This window comes from Globicephala melas, chromosome 1 (assembly GCF_963455315.2).
Source record: "Globicephala melas chromosome 1, mGloMel1.2, whole genome shotgun sequence".
Classification (NCBI taxonomy): domain Eukaryota; kingdom Metazoa; phylum Chordata; class Mammalia; order Artiodactyla; family Delphinidae; genus Globicephala; species Globicephala melas.
The window spans coordinates 91,781,582-91,806,870 of NC_083314.1; the positions used below are offsets into that span (position 1 = coordinate 91,781,582).

General features: G+C 50.7%; 1 long non-coding RNA gene across 1 annotated transcript in view; it reads right to left on the reverse strand.

Moving 5' to 3' along the window:
* Positions 1–19,447: 19,447 nt before the first annotated feature.
* Positions 19,448–25,289, reverse strand: part of LOC115859704 (uncharacterized) — a 30,329-nt gene continuing 24,487 nt past the window's right edge. Inside the window, exon 3 of the long non-coding RNA XR_009564469.1 lies at positions 19,448–19,836. This is a non-coding gene — a long non-coding RNA (uncharacterized lncRNA). The remainder of the gene's footprint in view (positions 19,837–25,289) is intronic.

Below are 25,289 nucleotides of genomic sequence, written 5' to 3' on the forward strand. Positions count from 1 at the left end.
CTTTCTGTTCAGAGAATTATCAGAGGTCCGCTTTTACAATATCCTCATCACAGGGGTGGGAGCCTGATCCAGAAAAAGAGGAAACAGATCCAAGAAATATTTTAAAATGGGGTTTAATGGACATGTGATTGGCTGGGTGTGTGGGGTAAGGGGCCAGGAGCCATCACAGCTACTCCCAGCTTACCAACATGGGGGATGGTTTAGACCAGAGGACGAGAAGAGGAATAGGTTTCTGGAGGAAGAACACGAGTTAAGTTTTGGATCCACTGAATTTGTGGTGACGCCTGTAGAAGCTCTAGCTGGGAAAGTCCAGAAAGACAGAGGAATTGGAGTCTGACGTGGAGTCAGGAGTCATATGTGAGGCTGCCTCAGCCACCACCCCTCCCCCTGCTCCAGCCACAGTAGCCTTCTTTACAAGCTCATTTCTCACCTCAGGGCCTTTGCACTTGCTCCTTCCTCTGCCTGAAACACTCTCTTCTCAGACATCCACACGGTTTGTGCACTTAATTAATTCAGGTTGCTATCTGGAGTAGCCCTTTACCCCATCGCTCTCTACCTGCTTACCCTGCTCTAATTTTCATCACAGCATTAATCACTCCACAACATTCCATTGTAAAATTGTTTACATGTTCTTCTGTCTCCACCACTGGAATGTGACTTCCCTCAGGGCAGGGGTTCAGTCTGTCTGGTTCACCTTCACCTGGAAGGCACCTGAGGAGATCCCAGAGCGGGCAGCTGGTGAACACTGGTGATGGAATGACTCACCAGGGAGTGTGACAGCTATGCCAGCAGCAGGGGCAGGAGGGGGTCACAGCCGGATGCAGGCAGAGTGGAAGGAGAAGGGGCTGGGGCAGAACCCGGGAGGGACCTCAGGGCAACACTGAAGCCTAGGGCCAGGGAGAGGGGCCCCCAGAGGAGGGATGAAGCATGTCGAGAGTGGACCTTGTATAGGCATTTGTATTTTACACCTCAGACGGGGGCCCCAGGTAGTACATGCAGGGCCAAGATGCCCCGGCAGTGGAGAGTCCCAGCAGGAGGAGAGGCTAAGATCACGGAATGCCTCAGAGAGGTCTCCTCTGAGAAAGACCCTTGGAGTGGGCCACTGGTGGCAGCTTCTGTAGCATGTGGGGACAGACTCCAGATATAGTAAAGAGTAAACAAGGAGAGTAGCAGAGGAGAGGAGCTAGGCACAGTGTGCCAGGGTCTGGAATGCTAACTGGGGAGGGGGATGGAGATAGGGGAGGGGGGATCAGTTGTGAAGAATGATGATCACAGCCTCCTAACTGCTATCCTGGTCCCACTTCGGCAGTGAACTCCCCAAACAGAGTAATCTTAAAAGCATACATCAGATCAGTTCACTCCCCTGCTCAAAACCATTACTTAGAATAAAACCAAACTCCTCAACATGATAAACAAGGCCCTCCAGTCCTGCCCTGCCTTCTCCTCTGACCTCATCCCCCGCCACAGCCCCTGTTTGCTCCACTCTAGCCACGCAGGCTCCAGGCTGGTCCTTGAGCCAAGCATCTCCCTGCCTCAGAGCGTTGGCACTGCTGTTCCCTCTGCTTAGAACGCTCTCCCCCAGAGTGTGGCCTGGCCCTCTCCCTTACCATACTCAGGTCTCTGTCCAAAAGTCACTTCCTCCGAGAAACTTTTCCTGAGCATCCTGAGGTGGTACTATCCCACCTTATGTCACCTTGTCCTTACAGAGAAGAAAATTATATTTATTGTATATTAAATGTTTACTCATTTGCTGTTTAGTTTCTTGTTCGTCTTCCTCACTAAAGTGTAAGCTCCAGGAGGACAGGGGGTTTTGTCTGTTTTGCTCATTGCTACATCCTTAGCAATGCAAGGTTGCCTGACACGTAGTCAGTATTGATAAGTACCGCGTGGAATGGATGCGTGAATCAATGAATAGCTGTGTGTCTAAAGCAAATCTGCAAACAGCCCTTATACACAATGGCTCTTCAAGCAGCTTTGCAAAGGGACATCCTCATTTTACAGGAGAACAAGCTTAGGCTTGGAGCAGCTGAGTGACTTGCCCAGACAGAGCCCGAGCCCGTGGCTGCTGCAGGCAGGGGAGCACAGACCAGACCCCAAGTTATTCTCACCATGCCCTGCAGACCCTCTACAAGGATGCAAACCTAGGCCCTCTCTTGGCTTTCTCCTGGTCCAGCGGGAAAATGAGAGGAAGACTGAGGGGAATAAAGAAATGCCAGGAGGAGCATTGGGAGGGGTGGGGAGGGAGGGGAAAGGCTTGGGGTGGGGCAGCCCGCCTCCTATGGGAACTGAACACCTTGCATCCCAGCCTTGAAGGGGCACCTTTGATCCCAACAGCCCACTTTTACCTCCAGGGGATAAGCAGGGACTTCCCTCAGGAGGGGTTGCCCTTGCTAATGAAGCCCTGGCCTGATTTGGCAGCCCTCCAGCCCTCCCCACAAGCTGCTGGGAATCTCCCACTTCCTGGTAGGAACTGTGGAGTCCTGGGGGGATTTTCCTCAGCCCAGGAATTCAGGACATTGTCCAACTTTTCTCATAACTTCTTCACCCTCTGCATACCACCCCACACTCACCAACGCAGAAATTGGAGGAGGGTTAGAGAGGGGGAGGGCACAGTCTCCTGGAAACCTCTGCACATGATCCCAGGGCAGACACTTCCTCCCCACAACTCCCCAAGCCCTTTGTCGGGTCATTTTGAAGCCACCCTTAGGGAACGGGCCCCCCTGTCCTCTTCATAAGTTGGGTGACCCGATGGCTGACACCACAACTGCTGAACACACAGCCCCTCAAACCAAGATGGGGCCCAATCCACAGTGATAGGGGGAAGGGCAGGGGGGAGGTTCTGGGGGTGCCTCTTAGGCCGCTTCTCTGCTGTTCCTCTGAATCACTCCAGCCTGGTCCCCGTAGCTCCTGACGCCGCCGTGATGGCTAGAAGGGCCCTTCCCTGCATCTGGCCACGTGCAGGAGAGAGTGGCTACAGGGTGGGCAGGTGCTGGGAGGCCTTGGTCAGTCAGCCAGCCTCGGGGAGCCCCACCGGGATGAGTAGTGATCCACTGGTGCCTGGGTCGAGACAGCAGTCCCGTGAACCATGAGCGCTTGTCTGGTCTGAGACACTTCCCAGGCCAACTGTTTACTCACAGGTCCCCAGAACACCTGCTACTTCCCAGCAACTCTTTCTCTTAATTCATTTCAGCAAACACTGACTCTCCCAGGACTAGAACAAGGCACTGGAAGGGGGAAGAATAAAAGAATGAGGGAGACACAGCTCCTGTCCTCTGGGAGCCTGAGCTTCATCCTAAACTTTCACGACCACATGGTGCTTTCACGACCTGACAGGGTCTGCGGCAGGGGTGTGGGGACTTTTAGAGATAAGCATAGCATCTTTCTGAACTCAAGGAACTTCTGTTCTAGCTGGGGAGACGGATACAAACCTGTAATTCCACTCCCTGGTGGAATTATCGGTCCTCCGCCTTTCTCAGAATGCACCACGAGCCTTTGCCGTCACCCATCAGCTCGCCAAGCACCCCAGCGCTCCCACTAGAATATGAGCACCTCCGAGTTAGGACCTCTTCTCTCTTTGTATCCTCAGTGGCTCATACAGCTAAGCATATTTGCAGTGTAAGTGTTACGTGAACGACTTCTAAACCGCTTACAAAACTAAAAATACATGCTGAATAGAGACGCCGGCACAGCCTTCTGGCTTTGTTGTAGAGGAAGGGCTGATTAGTTCTGAACGGTGAGGATCAGATAAGGCACCAGGAAGAAGGTGTGATTGTAGCTAAGCCCTACAGGATGCAGGTGGAGAACGGAAAGAGGGACATCTCAGGCTGAGGGGACAGCAGATGCAAATCCCCAGGGTCAGGAAAGAATATCGCTTATTTCAGCTAATGTAAAGCAACCCAGAGGGGCTGGCACCCAGTACGTGGAGGAAGGAATAGGAGATCTGGGTGACAAGGAACATGGGGCCAGGTCAAGAGGAGTCTTGAATACTATGCTGAGAAGTTTGATCTTTGTTCTGTGGACACAGAGATCCCCTGAGAATTTCTGAGGATGGGAATCATGTAACCTGAGCAGCATTTTAGGAAGATTATATAATGGCTGAGTAAAGGGTCTATTTGGAGAAAGCATTGCTAGGAGTGTCCTCTCTCTGGCCTTGGCCTCTTGGGAAGAGGGAGAAGCCAGGGAAAACTGTGGGCAGGGTGTGGTAGGAGGGAAGCAGAGAAATCATTTAGGAAGCAACTGTAATGTGAGGAGACATGACAATGATATGAATAAGAGCAGGGGCAGTGGGAATAGAAAGAGGCAAAGTTAGTGCCAATTGCATATGGAAGTGAGACTGAACTTTCTAGCCAGAGTAGCTGAAAGAAGACAAGAGACGGGGCAGGCTCTGGGAGTTGGGGTTAAAAAGGTGAGGCATAACACCATGTGTTATTACCAGTGAGGCATAACACCATGTGTTATTACCAGCCCAGTTCCTTGGGCTTCCAGAGTAACATTGAGAAGAGAAAGAATCTTAGATTTTCTCAGTCTTGATGAATGTTGATGACAGACTGTGGGTAGACTGTAGGAAGACTCAGTGGAATCCACTTTGTTCCAAGGTTACACAGAATCTCTTTCTACTATTGAAACATTTCCCAGTCCCCTCCCAGTGTGAGCCACTACCAGCTCTCCTCTTCCCGCCCACCACCATAGCGAGCCCTGTGGCCTGACAGACAGGTAAGTGTTACCAGGAGAGGTAAGACATGTGGAGGACACAGGGAGGCCCTGCCACCACCATGGGTGACTTCAGCGTCCATGAGAGTGACCCAGCCTCTGGGTTGCTTGATTTCTCCATCTCTGATGACCTCTGTCCCACTGTCTTGGCCATCCACTCCCATCACCACTCCCCAGACTGAGTCACTACCAGAACTCTCCCATCTATGAAGTCACTAATTCTGACATCCTTCTAGCCTCTCAGCTTATTCACTCCATCAGTCGGCCTACACCTGTCCTCTGAACCCCTCAGGAGCATCTGTCTCCGACCCTTTCCCCCCTCTCCCTATCCAACAGCCCTCTTTTTTCTTCACCCCCCATCACACCTTAGCTTGCAGAGCTCAGAATTTTATTCACTCTTGCCTTTAACACAAACTGCCCCTTATCACACCACCCAGCAAAACCCCAGCTGTGGAAGGACTAGCTCTCCTTTCCCTCTGAACTGAACCTATGTGGCGGGTGATGTCTGCTGGAGAAGAATCACCACACCAGCAAGCTGACTGCGGCCACTATCACTGGTGCTCACCAAGCACCAGTCAAATCAGGCAAGCAAGGTGGTCCTCAGCACCGCCCACGATGCTTTCCCTAGCCTACATCTATTCAACTCCTTGTACAACCACTTTTTTTTTTTTGCGGTACGCGGGCCTCTCACTGCTGTGGCCTCTCCCATTGTGGAGCACAGGCTCCGGACGCGCAGGCTCAGCGGCCATGGCTCACGGGCCTAGTCGCTCCGCGGCACGTGGGATCTTCCCGGACCGGGGAACGAACCCGTGTCCCCTGCATCGGCAGGCGGACTCTCAACCACTGCGCCACCAGGGAAGCCCCACTTTTTAAAACTTATACCCTGTTCTCAAAACTTCAACTTATTTCACTTGCATTTTAATTCTCGGCAGATGATATCACCACCCCCTTCAAAGATAAAATAGGAACCTGGAGGCCGGAAATCATTCACCATACTGCCATCCTCCCACCAATCTGCCTGGATCCTTCCTTTCCACTTTGCCTCCTGGCTTGATGGAAGATGTATATCCTTCTATCTAATCTTGCCACTTATGTTCTGGATCCCAGCCCTAGCGCCATCTCAGGGACCTTGCATGTTTCCTCTTCCTTCATCTTCAACTTCTCTCTCTCTGTTCATGGCTTCCCATCAACATGTAAACAAGTTCAAGTCTCTAATACTAAATCAAGCCCGCCTCTGAGCCCACCTCTTCTTCCAGCTCCTACCTTCTCCTTCGTGGGAAAACATCTCAAGCCCTCCCGTTTAGTCCTCAACTCACCGTGATGTATTTTCCCCCATCACAAAACATAAATAAACTGCTATCACCAAGACCGCTAATGACTCCTCCATCCTTCCCGTGAATGCTTTTAGCCCTTGTGTGTTTCATTTTTCTGCTGAGGGTTATTTCTTCTTTCTACTACTGTCAGCTTCTGTGGTGCTCCCCTGTTTTTCCTCCTCCTTTCTCCACTCCCCGAGCCCTAAACTTTGGAGTTAATCAGACCCTGTTCTAGGCTTTGTCTCCTCCTTAGGTTGACCCTAAGCCACCCCTACATGGCGGATGCTGCACGTGCTGCTCTATGCTGACACGGTCTGGACCTCTGTCTTGTGTTTCAGATCCAGGTACACAATTGCCCGTTGGTCAGATTTAGCAAATAGAAATACAGGATGCCCAGTCCACTTTGAATTTCAGATAAACAATGAAAAAAAATTTAATATGACCATGGCCCACGTAATGTTTAGGACAGATTTATACTACGAAATTATTTTTTGTTTATCTGAAATTCAAATTGAACTGGGCACCCTTATTGCATCTGGCAAAGCCTGCATGACTTGACCTCTTTCTTCAAGGCCCCAGAGGCATCTCCACTTCATGGATCCACGACCAAACTTCCCATGGAATGAACTTGACCACGCAGGGGGTTATACAAGTGAAAAAAGCAAAGTTGTCCTGGACTCCTCTGCTCTTCTTTAGCTCCTGAATCCTCCAAAATATCCTTAAAATCTGACTGCTCGGCTCCAGCAAAAGCCATCTCCCTAATCCAGGCTGCCACCGTCTTGTACCCGCTGCAGTGTCCTCTGTGGGCCTTGGGATGTGATTGCTACACGGCAGTCCCGAATATCTTATTTAAATGCACATTTTCTCATGGCTTTCACTGATTTAAATTCCAGAGTCTGAAATCCTGACCATGGCCCCCCACGTCATGTGTGACATGGCCCATGCCCACCTCTCCCTCCTCTTTAAGGGTCACTTTCTCAGCATTCCACAGCCACTCTGAGCTTTTCTCAGGTCCTCCAAAGTGTTGAGCCCACCTTGCCCTGGGCCCTCCCACGGGCTCTGCCCTCTGCCTGGAACAATCTTGTCTCTCACTTCTCCTCTTAGCTCTTAATAATTCTTTGGGTCTCAGCCCCTGTCCTTCACTCCCCCTCCATCCCATGCTTCTATTTCGGGGCACTCATCAATTTCTAATCACCTGCTCGGCGCCCAGTCCTCTGGTAGACTTTGAGCTCCCCGAGAGCAGGACCTTGTCTGTCTTTTCCATCGTATCCTGAGGCCCTAACACAGTCCCTAGCCCAGCGGAGAAACCCAATTAATATTTCAGGGATGAATGAGAGAGTAACGTTCTTCGCCATTCAGCCTGGGAGGTCTCCTCTTATCTTCTCGTGAGCTCTCAGCACAGAGCACTCCCCAGAACTGGAATGGTTTCCAGATGGATTTAGAATTTACCCACCACTCTGTTCCCCAGTGGGGTATCTCAGTCTTCCAGGTCCAACATCAGTGACTCAGACCCTGTCACTGTCTGAGTCAGGAGACAGAGTGACCAGAGACTAGAGGGAGGGCAGGCAGCCTCCTGCAGGATGATGGCGGGCCTGGTGCTGGTGACCTGAGGCAAAGGCCCGGCCACCAGGGCAGCCTGTCTCTAGGCTTTGCTCCCCCCAAGTCTCATGGAAGCTCTCCAACAATGGATGTGTTGTACCTGGGGATTGTGGAGGGCTTCCAACCACACCTGTCCAGCAGACTCTTGCAAATGAGGGCCTAGAATTGAAGGAGTGATCAGGGCTATAGAGTCACCAACAAGCAAGTTGCCCATCAAAGCTGAGACTAGTGGAGAGGGTCCCCAGGGAGACCATGGAGATGTCCAGGAGAAGAGGCCAGTGGCAGAATTTTGGGGACACCTGGCTTAAGGGATTCAGAAAGAAGAGTAAACTACACAGAAGTAGAGAAAGAAGAACTAGAGCTGTAGAGGGAGAACCATGAAGGTGCAAAGGCTGGAAGCCCAGGCAATAAGGTTTAAAGAAGCAAAGATTGAACAACAGCTGCCCCAAGAGGGTGAGCGCTAAGTGGAAGCTGGGGTTGGAAAATGGGACAACAGTGGTGACCTTTGAAGAGAAAAATTAGCTTATGTCTCTGGTACCAGACCCTTCTACCTTCACTCGGATGGCCCCTCCATGGGCCGGGAGAATGCTGTCCCCTCCCTGCCCCTTTCTATAAGTGGGAGAGCTGTTTATGATTTGGGAAATGGTTGGGAAAAAGGAGAAAGTTAATCCTAGTTCAGCAAGGTCATGGCTAGGAGTCCAGTCTCCAGAGCCTGGGACTACGGGCTGAGGAAGTTGGGGGTGTGGTCCCCACCCTATAGCGGCTGGTGGTCTAATGGTGGTGTCCAGGCGCTGCTGCTCAGCTCTGCCCCTTCTCAGGCTGGGGGGCTTCCTGGCTGACCCCTTTTGTCTCTGTACCCCTCCTTGCCACCACGCCCTCTTTTGCTTGGAGTTTGCCTCCTACATTCCCCTTCTCAGACCCCCAGAAGCTGCTTGCACAAAGGGCCACAGTCTCCCCACCTCATTCTACCCCCCAAACAAGCCTCAACATACTTCTTTACTTACATCCACTTCAAGGAAACAAACAGCAAAACAACTACCAGTCTAGCCCGGCTTGGGTGTTATGGGGTCTGACAGCTCTCCAAAGCCCTTCCAGCTCTGCGTGATTCCTAGTCTCCTCTCCTTATCCCTCCCAGGAGCCTCCATGGGCCTTGACCTCAGGAATTTGATCCTGAGAGTAAAACATCTTTCTCCTTTCCACTCCAGCTATGCAGGACCCCCCTCCTAGTGCCCCCATCTTCAGTGGGTCCTCTGTCCTGTGGAGCCATTGGAGCCGTTTCGCAGAGCTTCCGACCCATTCAGGAATACCCAATGGGAGGCGTTCTCTCCCAGAAGACACAGGACAGATTAATTTTTCATAATAATATTTTATAAATAACATTTTCATCATAACACTCCCATGCTCTAAAACCTTCAGTGGCTCCCTGTGGCCTGGGAGCTAGTGGGAAACCTTTCGCTGGTGCCCAGTGAGCCCGGGAGGGCGCCAGGGGGAGGAGTGCCTTCCTTTGAGGGGAGAGGGGTGAGAGGAAGTTCGCCTTGGAGGTCCCGCCGAACCAGGGCATGCCCTCTCCCCAGCACTGCCCCACTGTGGGCTTCCTGAGGAACGGGAGTTTGGAAAAGGAGGAGAGAAGGTGGGCTGGGGTAGAGAGTGAGCTCAGAAGACCTTTGCCTTGGACTCCTACGCGGCCGGCTCCAGATCGTACAGGATTAGGTACAAGCTCAGCAGCTGGGCAGCCAAAGCCCTTCTGAACAGCTGGCCCTAGCATATGACCCGGCAGTCAGGAGGCCTGAGCACCAACACCTTTGCCAGGTACTCCCACAGACCTCGGACAAGTACTAGTAGCCTCGGACTCTGTAAGTGAAAATGTGGGAATTGGTTCCTCCGGTCCGTTCAGCTCTGCCATCCTGCAACTCCACGACTCTGCCTTTCCTCCCCACTCCTCCACACACAGCGTCCTGCTCCAGCCTCATCCATTTTCTCAGGTCTCAGAGGCCCCTTTCTCTAAGCCAGAAAGGGCCACTACACTCATTCCCACATTAACCAGTTGGTGATGGCAGCATTGAGAAGGAGTCTTCACTCAGAGCTGGTGGGAAGCAGCATAACAATCAGTCAACAATGTCATCCACCGACAAGCGATAGCAGAGCGGTGTCATGTGTGCCGTCTATTTGCCAAGTTTGATCTACCCTCTTCCGCCCTTTTTTTTTCAATTGTTTTTTTTTTTTTTTTTGACTACGTTGGGTCTTTGTTGCTGTGCACGGGCTTTCTCTAGTCGCGGTGAACAGGGGCTACTCTTCTTTGTGGTGCGCGCGCTTCTCATTGCGGTGGCTTCTCTTGTTGCGGAGCATGGGCTCTAGGTGTGTGGCCTTCAGTAGTTGTGGCACGTGGGCTCAGTAGTTGTGGCACAAGGGCTCTAGAGCGCAGGGTCAATAGTTGTGGTGCACAGGCTTAGTTGCTCTGCGGCATGTGGGATCTTCCCGGACCAGGGATCAAACCCTTTTTCCCCTGCATTGGAAGGTGGATTCTTAACCAGTGAGCCACCAGGGAAGCCCTTCTTCCACCCTTTGACTCAAGCAATTCCGCCTTCCTGAATTCCCTCCCTTCCTCGCTACCTGTCCAGTTCTTTCAAGACCCAGCTTCTTCAAGAAGCTGGGGGCAGTTTTCCAGCCCTCAGAAAACTCTTCCTCCTCTGAGCCTTTTAAAGTGATTTGGGGGGGACATTTGGTTTGTTTCTAGAGCTGCTATAAACAAAAATAAACAAATAAGGGCTTCCCTGGTGGCGCAGTGGTTGAGAGTCCGCCTGCCGATGCAGGGGACGCGGGTTTGTGCCCCGGTGCGGGAGGATCCCGTGTGCCGCGGAGCGGCTGGGCCCGTGAGCCATGGCCGCTGAGCCTGTGCGTCCGGAGCCTGTGCTCCACAACGGGAGAGGCCACAGCGGTGAGAGGCCCGCATACCGCAAAAAAATAAATAAAAAAACAAAACAAAAAAGGTGATGACTCTTCCGCTCATTTGACATTGAATCCAGGCTGCCTCGCAAGGTTAAGTTCACGCTGGTGGGTTTATGTGTTCTCACCCTAAGGAGATGGTGAGCTTCTGTGCGGCAAGGCCTAGCTTGTCCCACTTTGCCTGCAGCTGACATAGCCCAGAGCCCGGCCTCGAATTGATGCTCCGGAGAGTTTAATGAATGGAAAAACTGCTTATCCGTAAGACAGACCAGGCAGTCAGATCCTGGCCCCTCTGGACTGACAGTCGGGTGCTTGACTTGAATACAGAGAGGGGGCAGAAGCGATGGCCTGAGTCAGATGTGGGACCTGGGGATTGTTTCCCTGGAAGTCACTTTCAAAATAGGGGAGGGACATGTTGGGTGTGAGGAGGTGGGGAAGTTCCAGCTGTGGGGAAAGAGTGAAGGTTCAAAAGTGGGAACCAAAGAATCCGCTCTGGGAAGTCTCACTGAAGAACTATTCTAATCCTTTCCCTTCCTTGTACATGAGGCTGCTTGCACTTTGCCAAGTTGCTCTGTTTCTTCCTGCCTGTGTGCTCTCTTTCCCCTAGCCATGTGTACTGGCTGCTCGCACGTTGATGAGCAGTCCATCAGTCAATAAATTTAAGATGTTGGTGGTGTCCTGGGGTGGGTGGTCAGCAGTGTGAGTACTCTGAGAGCTGTAAATTCAGGACTGGAGCTGGGGTGTCGCCAAGGCCTCATAGAGTTATGATTTATGGGAAGTTATTCTCTAGCCTTCACTGCTGGCCCTGTTATGTAGAGACGCTGCATGTGTGTGTGTGTGTGTGTGTGTGTGTGTGTGTGTGTGTGTTTGTGGGCGTGGGGGGATGGTAGAAGGAAAGAAAGGAAATAAAAGAGCAGATGCCTGACGTTTACCCGCAGTGGAGAGCACCCTGCCCCCAGTCTCCTATTGTATTTGGTCACCCATGGTTAGCTATTTAACCATTCTAACCATGATCCGATTTGTATGTGCTTGTTTGCTCTCCCCGACTATCTCACGGGCCCCCCGAAGGCAGACACTGGCTTCTCTTTCTGGTGCCTGCCTCCCCACCCCTCCCAGGCTCCCAGCACCACACTGGGCTCATGGGAAAGCTGGATACACACCAGTTCCTGGGCCGATTGGCTGGCTGAGTGGCGAGTAGCAGGGCTTAATTAATCCTGGTAGGAAGACCTCCCAGAAAAGTCCCACTGCCTGTTCCCTGAGGGCCGACGAACCTCTCCCTGGCACCCTCTGCCAGCTCGATGTCTTCTGTGTGATCCTGCCACTGCCGGCTCCGCCTGGCCTGTCCCCTTTGGCCTCTCTGGGGAGACGTCGCTGGCTTTCAGTTCAGAGCATTTCAGCTGGTTCTGTGAGCAGAGCCTGCTCCGAGGCCAATCTGAATGAATTTGGCCACCTCCCTGTTTTACAAGTCCCTGTTCCTACAAACATTTCCTCCTCCTTCCTGCACAATTCGTTGCTCTGTTCCCTCTGAGGGGAAAAAGCCTGACGTTCTGAGCCTGGTTCTTCTCCAGGCCTGCACACATCCCCTCTCTCATTGAGCAGGGATTTGCTGGGCCCTGGTGCTGGGCCTGGGTGGGGCAGTGACCTGGGCAGCGGTCAGGAAAGCACGGAAGGCCCCTGCCCTCCTACAGCTCCAAGTCCAATGGGGTAAGCAGACCGCAAGGCTCATTGCGAAACCCTGCGAGGCAACGCTTGCTTGATAATCACCACATGTGTGCAGAAGACTGCTCATCTCAGCCAAGCCTGGGCTCTCTTGGGTGGGTTGGGGTCTGGGAAGGACCAAGATGAAAAAGTGCAGAGAGGAGTCTTCCAAGAGTGCGGAACATCAACCAGTTCAGTGACTCACCAGCTGTGTGACTTTGGGCAAGTCACTTAACCTCTCAGGATTCGGGTTCTTTCTCCATACACCAAGGCTCCCTGATCCTCCAAGATTCAGACTGTGCATAGCACAGAGCTGCAGCCCAGTTGCTAGACAAAGAGAAGGGCCTTGAGAACTCGCTGAGGTGGAGGTGGAGGCCCAGGACAATAAGGATGGGTGTGGGGCCCACCCATGACCACTAGGTAAGAGGGGTCACACCTCAGAGGCCATAGGGTCCAGAACCACAACCTCTTCTGGGAACCAGGTGCCTCGGTCCTGGGCCTCACCTCTCCCCTGCCCCTCCCCACCCAGCCCCAGTTCCAAGGCTGCAGTGGGCAAGAAAAGGAGAGCTGGGGGGCTAGGGGCTGCAGGATCTATATCAGCACCAACCAGGACAAAGATGAGCTGTTCCCCCTCAGCCCGAGGTTGTTTATTTGAAAGCAACGGGGTTTGCACTGGTCACTGTTCCCAGCCTCCCGGGCCAACAGAGGCTGTCTGTGTGCCTGCCCCACCCCTTCCCGGGCTCTGTCTCTGGCCTCCACCAGGGCCCGCTGCACGTGCAAATCCCCCGGCTCTTCACGGCAGCTCCCCACAGATGGAATCTGAGCAGACTCTGCTCCAGACCGATGGAGTTGTCAGGGGCAGTTTAGGAAGAAATGTAGAAGTGGGGACACCCAGCTTTGGGGAGAGCCAGCCACATGTTAAGCAGGGAAGGTGTTTGTCTTGCCACATCCCGGAGGCCTGATCTGACCACGCTTAGTATCTCCACCCCCATACCAAATCTCAGGGTGTCTACGGCCATACCACCCTGAACGCACCCGATCTCGTCCAAATCTCAGCGCCAAGGCTTAGAGATGGCCCTGGTCATCATCCACCAGTGCTGGGAATTTAGGGATCCGAGCACCTCTGAACTGGCCTTCCGAGGTCCTGAAACCATGAGTCGAGGAGATCAGATCTGCCTGAACTTTTGGCAAAGTCAAGGGGCAGGCTCTGTACAGAGTGTCCCTGCATGAGATCAGACAGCACCGTTCTAGCAATTCCATCCTTTGGGATAAGCACCTTCTATACAGGGCCTCATCAAGCAGGCAACTACCTTTGGGATGTGTGGCACATCAACCCAACAACGAAACAAAATGTGTTTCTTCTCTGATGGGAGAAACTGACCTAAGATGCTGGGTAGGGTCCAGGGGCCTGGCCAGAGGGGAGACACTCAGGGCAAGTGGGAAAAGAGTCTCAGCAGTGGGGCCGGAAAACACAACCAGTGTCCCCCTTGCTGAAAGAGAGCCCTGGGAGACAAATGCCTCGCTTGGGCGCAGAGGCTTGGGGGTGAGACGGGGAGAGAATAGGTCTCAGGATATCGGAGGGAATAAAGGTCACTGCACTGAGCCCCAGGACCACCATCTAAGGAGAGAGATGCCCCTTCCTTGCCCACATGCCCAATCCTTATCTGCTCTCTGCCCCAAAGGACAGGGAAGTCAGAAAAATTCCAAAGATGTGTCAGCACAACCCCCTCCCTTCCCATTCCCAAAGCTTAGGCCATCCCTGCAGGCTTACCCCCATCCCTGGACTGGCGGGGAGGCTCCAGAGAGGGTAAGGCCTCTGGTGAGAAAGCCAGATTGACCCAGAACTGCTCCTCAGCAGACTTGTGGGCCCAGAAAGGAAGGGGATTTGAGGAGGGCTGAGGTATGGGTGCTGGAGACGTCAAATACCTTGGGCCTCAGGAGCTTTGAAGTCAGGCATCTGAGGGTACAATCAGGAACTCCAGCTGTGTGACCTCTGAACCTCTCTTGACCTCTCTGAGCTTCGGTTTTGTCCAAGTGGGGATGATCCCTACTCCATAGTCAGGAGAATGTGTGTGTGTGTGTGTGTGTGTGTGTGTGTGTGTGTGTGTGTGTGTGTGTGAAAGCGCCTGGCATAAAGTGCTTTTACATGTTTAAGGCCTCCTTTGTGACTCGGGCAGGTGGCAGGGTTTTATATCCAACATCTTAGCACAACTTTAGCAAGGAACCCAGAATCCATCCAGGAAACCCTAGTCTGGGCTCCTTGCAAAACTGGCTCTTAGCAGCCTCTTGCTGAAACTTTTGCACAGGGCCTGGTCCTGGATGGGCAGAGCTCTGCTCTGATATGTAGGAGAAGCCCCTCTGTGTCCTTCTTGAAGTCACCCTTGAAAGGAGGTCCAGGATGTGCCTGGGCTAGGATAGTGGTGTTCAGACTCCTGAAATCATGCTGTGCTGGTAGATTTCCACTCTTCCAATCCCCCCTCCCTAGACACACATGCACAAGCACACACGCACGCATGCATGCACGCACTGCCCCCATATCTGAGCGCAATCAGGGTCAACCCTCTGAGTCCACGTGTCTTGCCTGTAAACTGTGAATCTGGTGATCTAGAAGGGCAGAGAAATCCTGAGGGTGAGAAAGCAGCCCTTCCAGTGTAGGCGCTGTGATGGTGAGGAAGGGTGTTTCAGAGATGACTGTGTTTACAAGAATCCCACATTTTTGTTGAGACAGCTGCTGAGTCCCCTTGCGCTCTCTCCCACCTGTCACCTCCCTGACTCATGGACCACCTGTCAGCCCAAGGCCTCTGAGGAAGTTCCCAAACATCCTAGTTTTGGCCACCCCCAGACTTAATTTCAGATATCCAAGTAAGGAGTTTTAAAGTGTGTCCAGGAGAAGTCCCCAGCAGACATAAAACATCAGGGCTTGGGAGCTCTGTCACTCTGAGACAGCTTGATGTAGGGGAAAGAGGGAGTCAAGTACAAGGCCAGCCAAGGTCATGCGAGGCAAGGGAACTGGTATTCTGGGAACGGGATGTGCACATCCACCCCGTGAGGTCAGACCAGCCTGGGGCATCCAGGATCTGCCTCTTACTTACTGAGTGACGTGGTCAGTGAGGTACCTTCTCTGGGCTGAAGGGACTAATTCCTACCTCATGGGGTTGTAAGTATTGAATTGGATCAGAGAGCAAAGTAGATGACCCGGGACCTGGCCTAGAGTAGGTGGTCAGTAGCTATACTAACAGGCATGATCTCAGTTGATGGCAACTCCATCCTCCCAGGAGTCATCTCCTGGAAGAGAAACTGTGGAGTCATCCTTGACTTCTCTTTCTCTCACATCCCCCACCAAAACTATTAGCAAATCCTGTCGTTTCTCCCTTTATCTAGTGCCTCACTTCTCATCACCTCCTATCACTGCACCCAGGTCCAAGCTGCCATGACCCCTCCCTTGGCATATTCCATTGGCTTCCCATCATGTCTCTCATTAGACCCTTCACTCTTTTCTCAACACAGTAGCTAGAGGGATCAAGCCATCCATAGCTCACTATTTCACTCACCCAAGTCTGTGCGATGGCCAGCAAGCAGCTCATGATCTGCCCACTCCCTCACCCCTCTGACCTCTGCTCCCACCACTCTCCCCCTCACTCTCCCAGCCCCAGCCTCACTGAACAACCCCTGTTCCTCAGCACTCAGGGCCTGGTCTCCCCCTGCCTGGGGTACACATTCCCTGACACCCCTGCAACTCAATCTCCCCTTCCCTATGAGGCCTGCCTTGACCACTGCAGTTGGCATTGCTACTCCAACAATCCCAGTACGCCCTCACCCTTTACCCTGCTCCCACAGTATTTAACACCTTCTAGCATACCATGTAATTCACTGATTTCTTGTTTAATGTCGGTATTCCATCTCCTCTCATTAGAATATAAACTGCACAAGGGTGAAGATGTTTGTCGTGTTCCCTGATGCAACCCAGGCACCTAGACCTCAATGAATACTTGTCATGTGAATGATGGAATCTCACAACAACCTTATGAGGTGGTTAAGGAAACCAACTTCATCTAATGACAAGAAAAACCCAGGTTTTCTATAGTTAAGTTGTGATCTTCTGCGGGTGCCTGGGGTCAGGGTAGGGATGACAGTGAAAAACATGGCTCCCCTGTGCCCTCAACCCTCTCCCTTTTATGATTCTCTTGCCCTGGGTTGCTGTCCCTTTCAACATTCTGGCACAAGCACAGATACGAACCCATTCCTTTGGCTTCCCTCTGCACAGCTGAGGTCACCTGGAACTTTCTTGAGGTTTTACTATTTCCTACTATGCGAGAAAATTAACATAGAAAACATACGAATTATAAAAATGGTCTGGTTTATGAAGTGCAGGATTCTGATTAGAGGGTGTAGGCGCTGTCTTGTTTCCAGTTCCTTCTGAGATGCCTGGCCTAGGTTCCCTCCTTCCTGGGTCCTAACCTCCCACGCTCTACCTGACTCCCTCCTTCTGCCCCTGGGGCTAGAAACGTGCCCCGCTATTTCCCAGCCATGACCTTGAGAAGGTCACTTCTCAGGGACAGTCTCCTCTTCCGTAAAATGGGAAGGCTTATGCTTTGGCCCTCAAGTCCTATTGGGAGGCACAGATGAAATAACGGCGTGATGGGCTCGGAGAACTTTTGAACCTGACACAAACCTAAGGTAGATGGGAGGTGTGCATATAGAGCCAGGATGACAAAGGAACCTGAAATAGGGGGCAGTGGGGCTGTTGAAACAGCTGGTGTCTGCAAAAGTCACCCTCACCAGGTCAGGTCACCCTTGCCAGGAGACCTGCAGTCTGATCACAGACAGAGGAGCTTTAATTACAAGCAAGGACCCTTTGGTCTCCTGACTCTCTGGTTGTAGATGAGGCTGACAGTGGGAGAGCCGGAACCCAGGGAAACTGAGGCTCTAAGTGGGGCTGGGCTGAGGTCTCATCAAATCTGAAGGGGATCCCAGGGGAGCTCATGTCCTGGGAGGAGCACCTTTGGGGGCAGTATCCTTGTACCCCCTTGGGAAATTTTGCTTGGCATAATGAAGTCCATAAAGTACCTACTACATATCAAATACCGTGCTTAGTATTGGGGATACAACAGTGAACACGACAGACAGGGCTCTTGCCCTCAAGGGACATGGTGTCTATCAATGAGACAGATGTGAAGCAAATACTCGAATAATTATTATTAACCGCAGAGGCCAGAGCTCAGAAGGAGAGGCACAGGGTGCCATGAAAGTGTATAACAGGGAAACGTCATTTCGTGCATGTGATGGTGGTGGGGCAATGCGGGGGGAGCGGGGGGGGGCGGGCAGGAAGGCTTCCCTGAAGGTTCTGTTTGCTCTAAGAACTAGTTGCAAGACATCAGTGGATTATCTCAACCAAGCCAAAACTGGGCTCTCCACGTGTCCCTGCAGGCCCCAGGAAGCTGGACAGAGTACAGCCCTGAGGCCCTTGACGGAGGTCGGGTGCCAGGGTAGGGGATAGGACCTGGCACTGAAGGGGCAGGGCGGTCCTGAGGGGTGCAGCCTGGGCTCTGCTCCTCAGTCTTTCCAGACCCCACCCAGCCCCTGGCACATCCAGCCAGCACCGACTGCAAGATCCCGGCTGCTCGGCCACTGACGGATGGACGCAGCGGGGCAGGGCTCCATGACCTCACTGTAATGGTGTCCTTACAGCCCCGCCAGCAGGAGGAGAAAACAAACACTGAAAAGTCCCCCAGTGCTCCCAGATGCCTGCTCAGGAAGACTCAGGGCTCCAGGCTGTGGGCAGCGTGCCCAGCTCAGGAGGCCAGAATGGAATTCGAAAGTGCTTGTTTCTCTCTGAAAAATTCCAAAGATTGCTCAACATTCCTTTGACCCCAGGAGCTGGCGTTTTGCAGGAGGTGCTGAGAGCTGAGGATCCGGAGCCTTGTGCGCCTGCCCTGTGCCTCAGGACTGTCAGGGAATAGCCCCTCTGTCCTGCTCCCCGGGGGGCAGAGGGAGGGAAGCAGTGGAGGGCTCTGGAGACATCTCCCCTTGTCTGGACACAGGGGCGCTGATGGTGGAGTGGACTTTATAGGTCTGGAAGGAGGATGGGGAAACTAGCAGGCTTCAGTAGAGGGGAGAGGACACTCCTGTCCCTTGATGAGAGCTGCCATGTTCCCAAGAAGCCCTGACACCGGGGGCCCAGATTCTCAGGCTCTGGTGCAAAGGCCGCTGGAGTAGCTCACTGAGATCAACTCTCTGTGACCACTGGGAAGATCAGCTCTCTTGCCAGCTCTGTGTCTAAGGACGTTGGCTCAAATGCCTCCTCCTCCAGGCAGCCTGCTCCCTGCCTGGATTTGAATCTTCTCCTCTGATAAGGCACTAACCACACTGTGTCTCACATTGCAGTTGTTTCTCTAAGTGTCTGCTCTCCTCTACAAAGGAGGAAATGTCCTGGAAGACAGGAGCTGTTTTGCCTCAGGCCTGTATAATTCTGCAGGACCCAGCTGGCGTAGAGATGTAGATACCAAGATGTTCACCGCAGCACTGTTTACGATAGTGGGAAATGGGAAGTTCTCTAAGTGTTCAAGAATGGGGTTTGATTAAATAAGTTGGAGTGTATCCATATGGTAGAATGCTAAGCAGCTATTGACAGTTACATTTTAAAAAAATATTTAAAGATACAGGAGTACGTTAAAATCAACAAACTTCATCCTGCAGGGTTAGCCACTATTAACATTTTGGTGTGTTTACCTATTTTTTCCTTATTAGATATACAAATGCATTAAAATCCCACCAAAATGGGATTACGTGTGGGGATAAAAGTTAAATTGTGTTAAGTGTGGGGTTGCATTCCTGTGAAAGTAACGGAAGACAGCAACTGGAGGGGAGTCTATATTGTCACAGAATGTACAGTATGAAGATGTTGAAAATTATACTGCACTCAGCATTCTGTACACTGAACTAGAAAAGCCTCAAATGACTTTGAGGCTGTCACTTCCTAACCACACCCACCTCATTCTCAGAAGGGACCCGTGGTGGGCCGTGGTTTGAGAATGAGGGTGGAAGGAATGAAAGCCTATAGATCATATCAAATTTTGCATAGTCACTGAATCTGACATATATTTTAATGACATTAGAATCATACTGTGTACAAATATGTTTCATATCATTTCTTATTTAACATCATATCTTAAGCAACACTTCATCTTATTAAATATTATTTTAAAACATGTCGTTGTACATGTTCTTGCTTTCTAAAAATGTCTTTGTTCTTATCTTTTACCACCACCCCTTATTCATAGGGTGCAACTGCTGAGTCAAAAGTATCAATAGAACTATTTTAAAGATTATTGAAATACATTCCCAAATTCCCCTCCAGAAAATTACACTGAGCAGCAAATGAGAGAGTTGCCTGGAGCCCTGTCATTGGGTGGGTTAATCGTTGTTAAAGTGAATAGATGGATCTGAGAGGTACTTCCACAGGCAGAATTGATGGGATTTCATGGCTGCGCGGTGCTGGGGGCATGAAATCAAAAGCAGAAGGAGTTGACGATACTGAAGTCCTTGGCTTGGGTGTGCGTAAAGATGAGGAAGCCTTCGGTGGAGAAAGGGAGAAAAGAAAGAGGATCGGGATCAGGAGAATAGAAATTTGGTTTGGGAATACTGCATATTTAAAAGAAACAAACAAAAAAATATATAAGACCCAGAAGAAAAATAAACAAAGACGTTTCCCCCAAAGAAAACATGCAAATACTTCAAGAATAATACAGTGTCAATCTTACCATTCCATTAACTAAGACTCATTTGGCTGAAAATAGTAGAAATTTAAGTTTTATAAGTTTAGTTAAAGTGGAGAATTTAGGGAAGATTCATAAAAGATCGGACGAGCAGAGATACAACTAGGACCCGGTCGTTCTTACACATTGACAGGATTCTCTCTCTCTCTCTCTTTCATCTTTGTTTTTCTCTACAGAACAACCTTATTCTCTCTCAGACTGGCATTGTCCACGTGGCAGGAAGCATGGCTTTTGAGAGCACCTGTGGCTCACCTCTCACAGCTTTGCTTCTAGGACCTGCTCTCTCTGGTCTCAAGGTCAAAACTCTCAAGGAAAGGCTCTTATTCACCCAACATGGTGCCTCAGCTGAGGCCTAGAGTGAGCTGTTATGATCGGTCACCTTAGCTCAAGGACCCTTCCCTGGGCTAATAAACAGTGTTTGGGAGCAGGCTTTAGAAGAGAATGGAGCGCGCATGTGAACCAAAGGGTTAGAAAGGACAGACTGTTGCTCAGAAGAGGTGTGCAAAATAATTGATAGTCTTCCCCGCATACCCACATAATTTTCTTTCCATACACAAAATACCCCCAAGTGTCCTCTCTTATTGTAATACAGCCATCCTCTTTTATCAGTGGGATGTAACTCAAAGTCATCCAGCTACTGCTTCTCTCTCCAAGTCCAGAATCCACTAGATGGACAATCTCTCTTTCCTCTCGTAGTTTTCAAGATTTTCTTGTTTCACTCTTGACATTCTACAGCTGTAGACCAGCATGTATAAGTGTGGATTTATGATTTATTCTACTCAACGTTCAGTGGGCACTTTCTGTCTGAAGATTCTGGAGAATTTTTCACCATTATCTCTTCAGTCTTCTCTACCATTTGCTCTATTCCTTTCTTTTGAATCTTCTCTTGGATGGAGCTTCTCAAACTCTTTTCCCTGTCTCATAATTACCCTTTCATCATTTTCGATTTTTAAAAAATCCTCTGCGCTGAGTTCTGGGTGAATTCCTCAGCTCCATCTTCCAAAGCTCTAATTATTTATTCAACTATATTTGGTCCAGACCTTCCCCCATCTGTTCAGTTTTTATTTCAAGTACTAGATTTTTCCATTTCCAGGATTTCTAGTTGTTCCTCTTCCATATCCACTTATTCTTGTTCATTTTTTCCCTCATCTTTTGAGAATTCTCAACTTGCTTGTTTTACAATCGTTTTCATCTGGTTCTACTATTTTCTTTTCCTCTGAAAGGAGTTTATCTCCTGCTGATTGCTTTTGTTGGCAGCCTTTCTTCACATTAGTCTTCTTATTTCCTTTCTGTTTCCTATCCTTGGACATGTTTATCTTCTTTTGAAATGTGACTGTGTCCTTTTATTTTCCTCTCTCTCACATGTTTTTCTTTCACTGGAGAGGCAGTGTAGAGTAATATTAAGAGCTCAGGATCTGGAGACTGCCTGTGTTCAGATCTTGGCCCCATGACTTAAGAGCTGTACGATTCGGGGCAGGTTTCTTGATCCTCATCTGTAAATTGAGGGATAATAAGAATAACACCTACCTAACAGGGTTTGGGGGAGGCTTTAGTGAGCTGATGCACACAAGGCACTTCCACAGCGCCTAGAACACAGTGAGTGTTTAGTACATGTCAGATATTTTCCCACATATTTAGAGAAAATTAGTGCATCCAGGTGTGGATAGGAACGGTGCTCAGAGGACGAACTTAGAGGGTCACTTGACAGCAAGTTCAAGTCCAGGATTCCTGAGTGTGTCTATTCCTCTTGGTCAAGCCTTCTCATCGCTCCCCGTGATCTTGCCCACACTGGCTTTGTGATTACTACCAACCACCTCCCACACTCCTCATGTACAATGCTGGTGGGAAACAGGGCAACTGTTATAAATGCTACTGTTGAAAATGGGTGAAAAGGAGGCAACACACAGTGGTCGCATTTGAACCACATCCAGCTGGACAGGGATGGTGAGGTCAGGGCTGTGGCTGGTGAATATCACTGCATCTTGGCAAAGACTGAGTTCTCTGGTCACCAGTCTGACTCTCCAGGTTTTGCCTGTTGGGAGCATTGCCCTTGCCCACATCCACAAAACCTTTCAGGAGCAGGGTGGTGGAGAGGTTTCCTCCACTCAGGGCTGTACTGCCTTACGAAACACTTCCTATTGGTCTAGCTACCTAGGAATTACCTCATGATAGATATTCCCAAATCTTTTGGATGATAGAAATCTCCCGGGGAATTTGATGAAAATTCTCAATCACACCCCAGATCCACTGAGTCTCCAGGGGGAGCATCTTGGGAATCTGCATTTTTTAACAATCATCTCAGGTGATTCTTATCATCAGGAAAGTTCGAAAAAGTAATACTACCTCAGTGGTTGAGAAATCACACACCTCAGTTTGGCAGATGTGGGCTATTTTAGCATTTCAACGTTGAAAACGATGATCATCGGACTGTGACTTTCATTTTGGGGGTCTCTGTTGGCCAATTTCCAACTCCAGAAAGTTGTAAGGCATGAGAGGTGTATTGGACTCTGCTCACATGACTCCAGCCTCTTACTACAGATCTGGAGGCTCTGCTCTTCTCCTGGGGCTCAGCGGGAAATGTGGAGAGGGAAGCCACGGCTGGCCTGCCCTCAATATTGTCCCTGTTCTGCGACTTTCACATCACACTGGGGTGGGGTGGGAAGAGGATGCAATTCCTCATGAGGCAGGGAGTGCACAACATAGGGCGCTGGGCTGGTTGTGGTCCTTTCCAGGTATCACCATTCCAACTCCCAGGATCCCGTGGCTTCTTAATCAGTGCAGAACCTTTGGTGTGGGGCAAAGCATTCAGCTTTTGCAGTTGAGCAAATGGTATAACTCTGTGACCTCAGCCATTTGGGACTGCTGGCTACCAACAGAAAGACCTCTCTTAAAGCTGCTATCTCTCTGTCCAGCAGCTCCCTGAATGTTTGCTGCTTCCAGGTCTTCTCTTCCTCTCACGGCACCCTACCTAAGGCTGCGAGAAATTACTGCCACATTCTATCATCCTCATATTTCATACCGTGTCTGCCAAGTATAAGTCTGAATGGCACATGGTCTGAGTCCCAAGAGCCACTGGAAAATAGTCTAACGAACTGCCTTGATAACGTAAAAATAGGGAAGGCAATTTTCCCAGCCTAGGATCTGTGGACGCTCACGGCATGCCAACCAACCTTGATTCAGTCATCTGGGGGTTCCTCGATTTCCACACCCCGGTTCATGTTCCAGTTTCTGTATTAAGATTCTTTTAGTGGTAAGGGACAGAAACACAACTCAAACTAATTTCTGCAAAAGAGACATCTATTGGAAGGGTCACACATTGGAAGAGAGCAGGGCTGTAACTGACTTCAGCAACCCAAACCACTGAGACTTTCTCCCTGCCCCTCTTTCTTGCTTTCCTCTGCATGTCAGCGTTGTTCACTCTGACAGGCTTTGTGTGGATGGCAGAGACATGCCCTTGGCAGCGGCTGTGACTCACCTCTCCTCTGCACCAGCGCAGAAGGATGGGGCTTGTTTTCTCTAATCATAATTTTTTTTTTTTTTTTTTTGCGGTACGTGGGCCTCTCACTGTTGTGGCCTCTCCCGCTGCGGAGCACAGGCTCCGGACGCGCAGGCTCAGCGGCCGTGGCTCATGGGCCCAGCCGCTCTGCGGCATGTGGGATCTTCCCGGACCGGGGCACGAACCCGCGTCCTCTGCATCGGCAGGCAGACCCTCAACCACTGCGCCACCAGGGAAGCCCCCATAAATTTTTTAATTACAAAGAAAGGCTCTGAATGGCTTAGCTTGGCTCAGGTACCAGCTTGATCTTGGACCACATGTTTAGAAGGAAGACTAGGAGCACTTCCCAGAAGAGTCTTTTCTGGGTGGACAGAATGAAAGCTGTGCTCTACCCCAAATAGCAAAGAAATACAAATTAAAACAGCCATTAGGGCTTCCCTGGTGGCGCAGTGGTTGAGAGCCCGTCTGCCGATGCAGGGGACACGGGTTCGTGCCCCGGTCCGGGAAGGTCCCACGTGCCACGGAGCGGTTGGGCCCGTGAGCCATGGCCGCTGAGCCTGCGTGTCCGGAGCCTGTGCTCTGCAATGGGAGAGGCCACAACAGTGAGAGGCCCAACAAACAAACAAACAAACAGCCATTAAATGCCATTGGAATGAAACAAAATGAAGATACCCAATACAGTTTTCTATTGCTGCAGCAACAAATGACCTCAAATTTAGTGGCCTAAAACAGCCCAAACATAGTCTCCTACAGCTCTGTAGTCAGAAGTCCCGCACAGTCTCGCTGGCCTAAGGTCACGGTGTCAGCAGGGCTGTGTTGCTTCTGGAGGCTCTGGGGGAGAATCCATTTCCTTGCCTTTTCCAGCTTCTAGACATCCCCTACATTCCCTGGCTCATGGCCCCTTCCTCCTTTTTCAAAACCAGCAACATGGGCCTGGGTGATTCTCACACAGCTACCTTTCTGGTTCTCTTCTGTCTTCCTCTTAAGGACCCTTGTGATTACATTTGGGCCCATCTAGATAATCCAGGATAATCTCCCCAACTCAAGATCAGCTGATTAGCAACCTTAATACCCCTTTGCCATGTAAGGTCACCTCTACATAGGTTCCAGGGATTAGGACGGACCTATTAGGGGGTGGAGGCTCTTAGTATGTCCACCACAGCTGGTAAGAAGGCAGTGAGTAGATCATCTCAAATTCTTCTGGTCAAGGTGTAAATTTGCATAAAATTTCTGGAAAATAAGTTGGTAGTTTGGCAAATCAGCCTTTAAATGTTCATATTTGTTCATTCAATAACTCTAAGAATCTGTCCTTAAAAATAATGCTAAGGCGGCTTCCCTGGTGGCGCAGTGGTTGAGAATCTGCCTGCTAATGCAGGGGACACGGTTTCAAGCCCTGGTCTGGGAGGATCCCACATGCCGCGGAGTGACTAGGCCCGTCAGCCACAACTACTGAGCCTGCGCGTCTGGAGCCTGTGCTCCGCAGCGGGAGAGGCCGCGATAGTGAGAGGCCCGCGCACCGCGATGATGAGTGGCCCCCGCTTGCCACAACTAGAGAAAGCCCTCACACAGAAATGAAGACCCAACACAGCAAAAATAAATTAATTAATTAATGTCAAAAAAGATAATAATGGCTTTCAAAGAAAGAAAAAAGATCATGCACATGGCTATTGAGGTAAAGGGAAAAATAATCAGACTTCTGGGTACAGTTTTAAAAAAATAAAAATTAATAATGCTAAGTATGTATGTGTGGCGGGG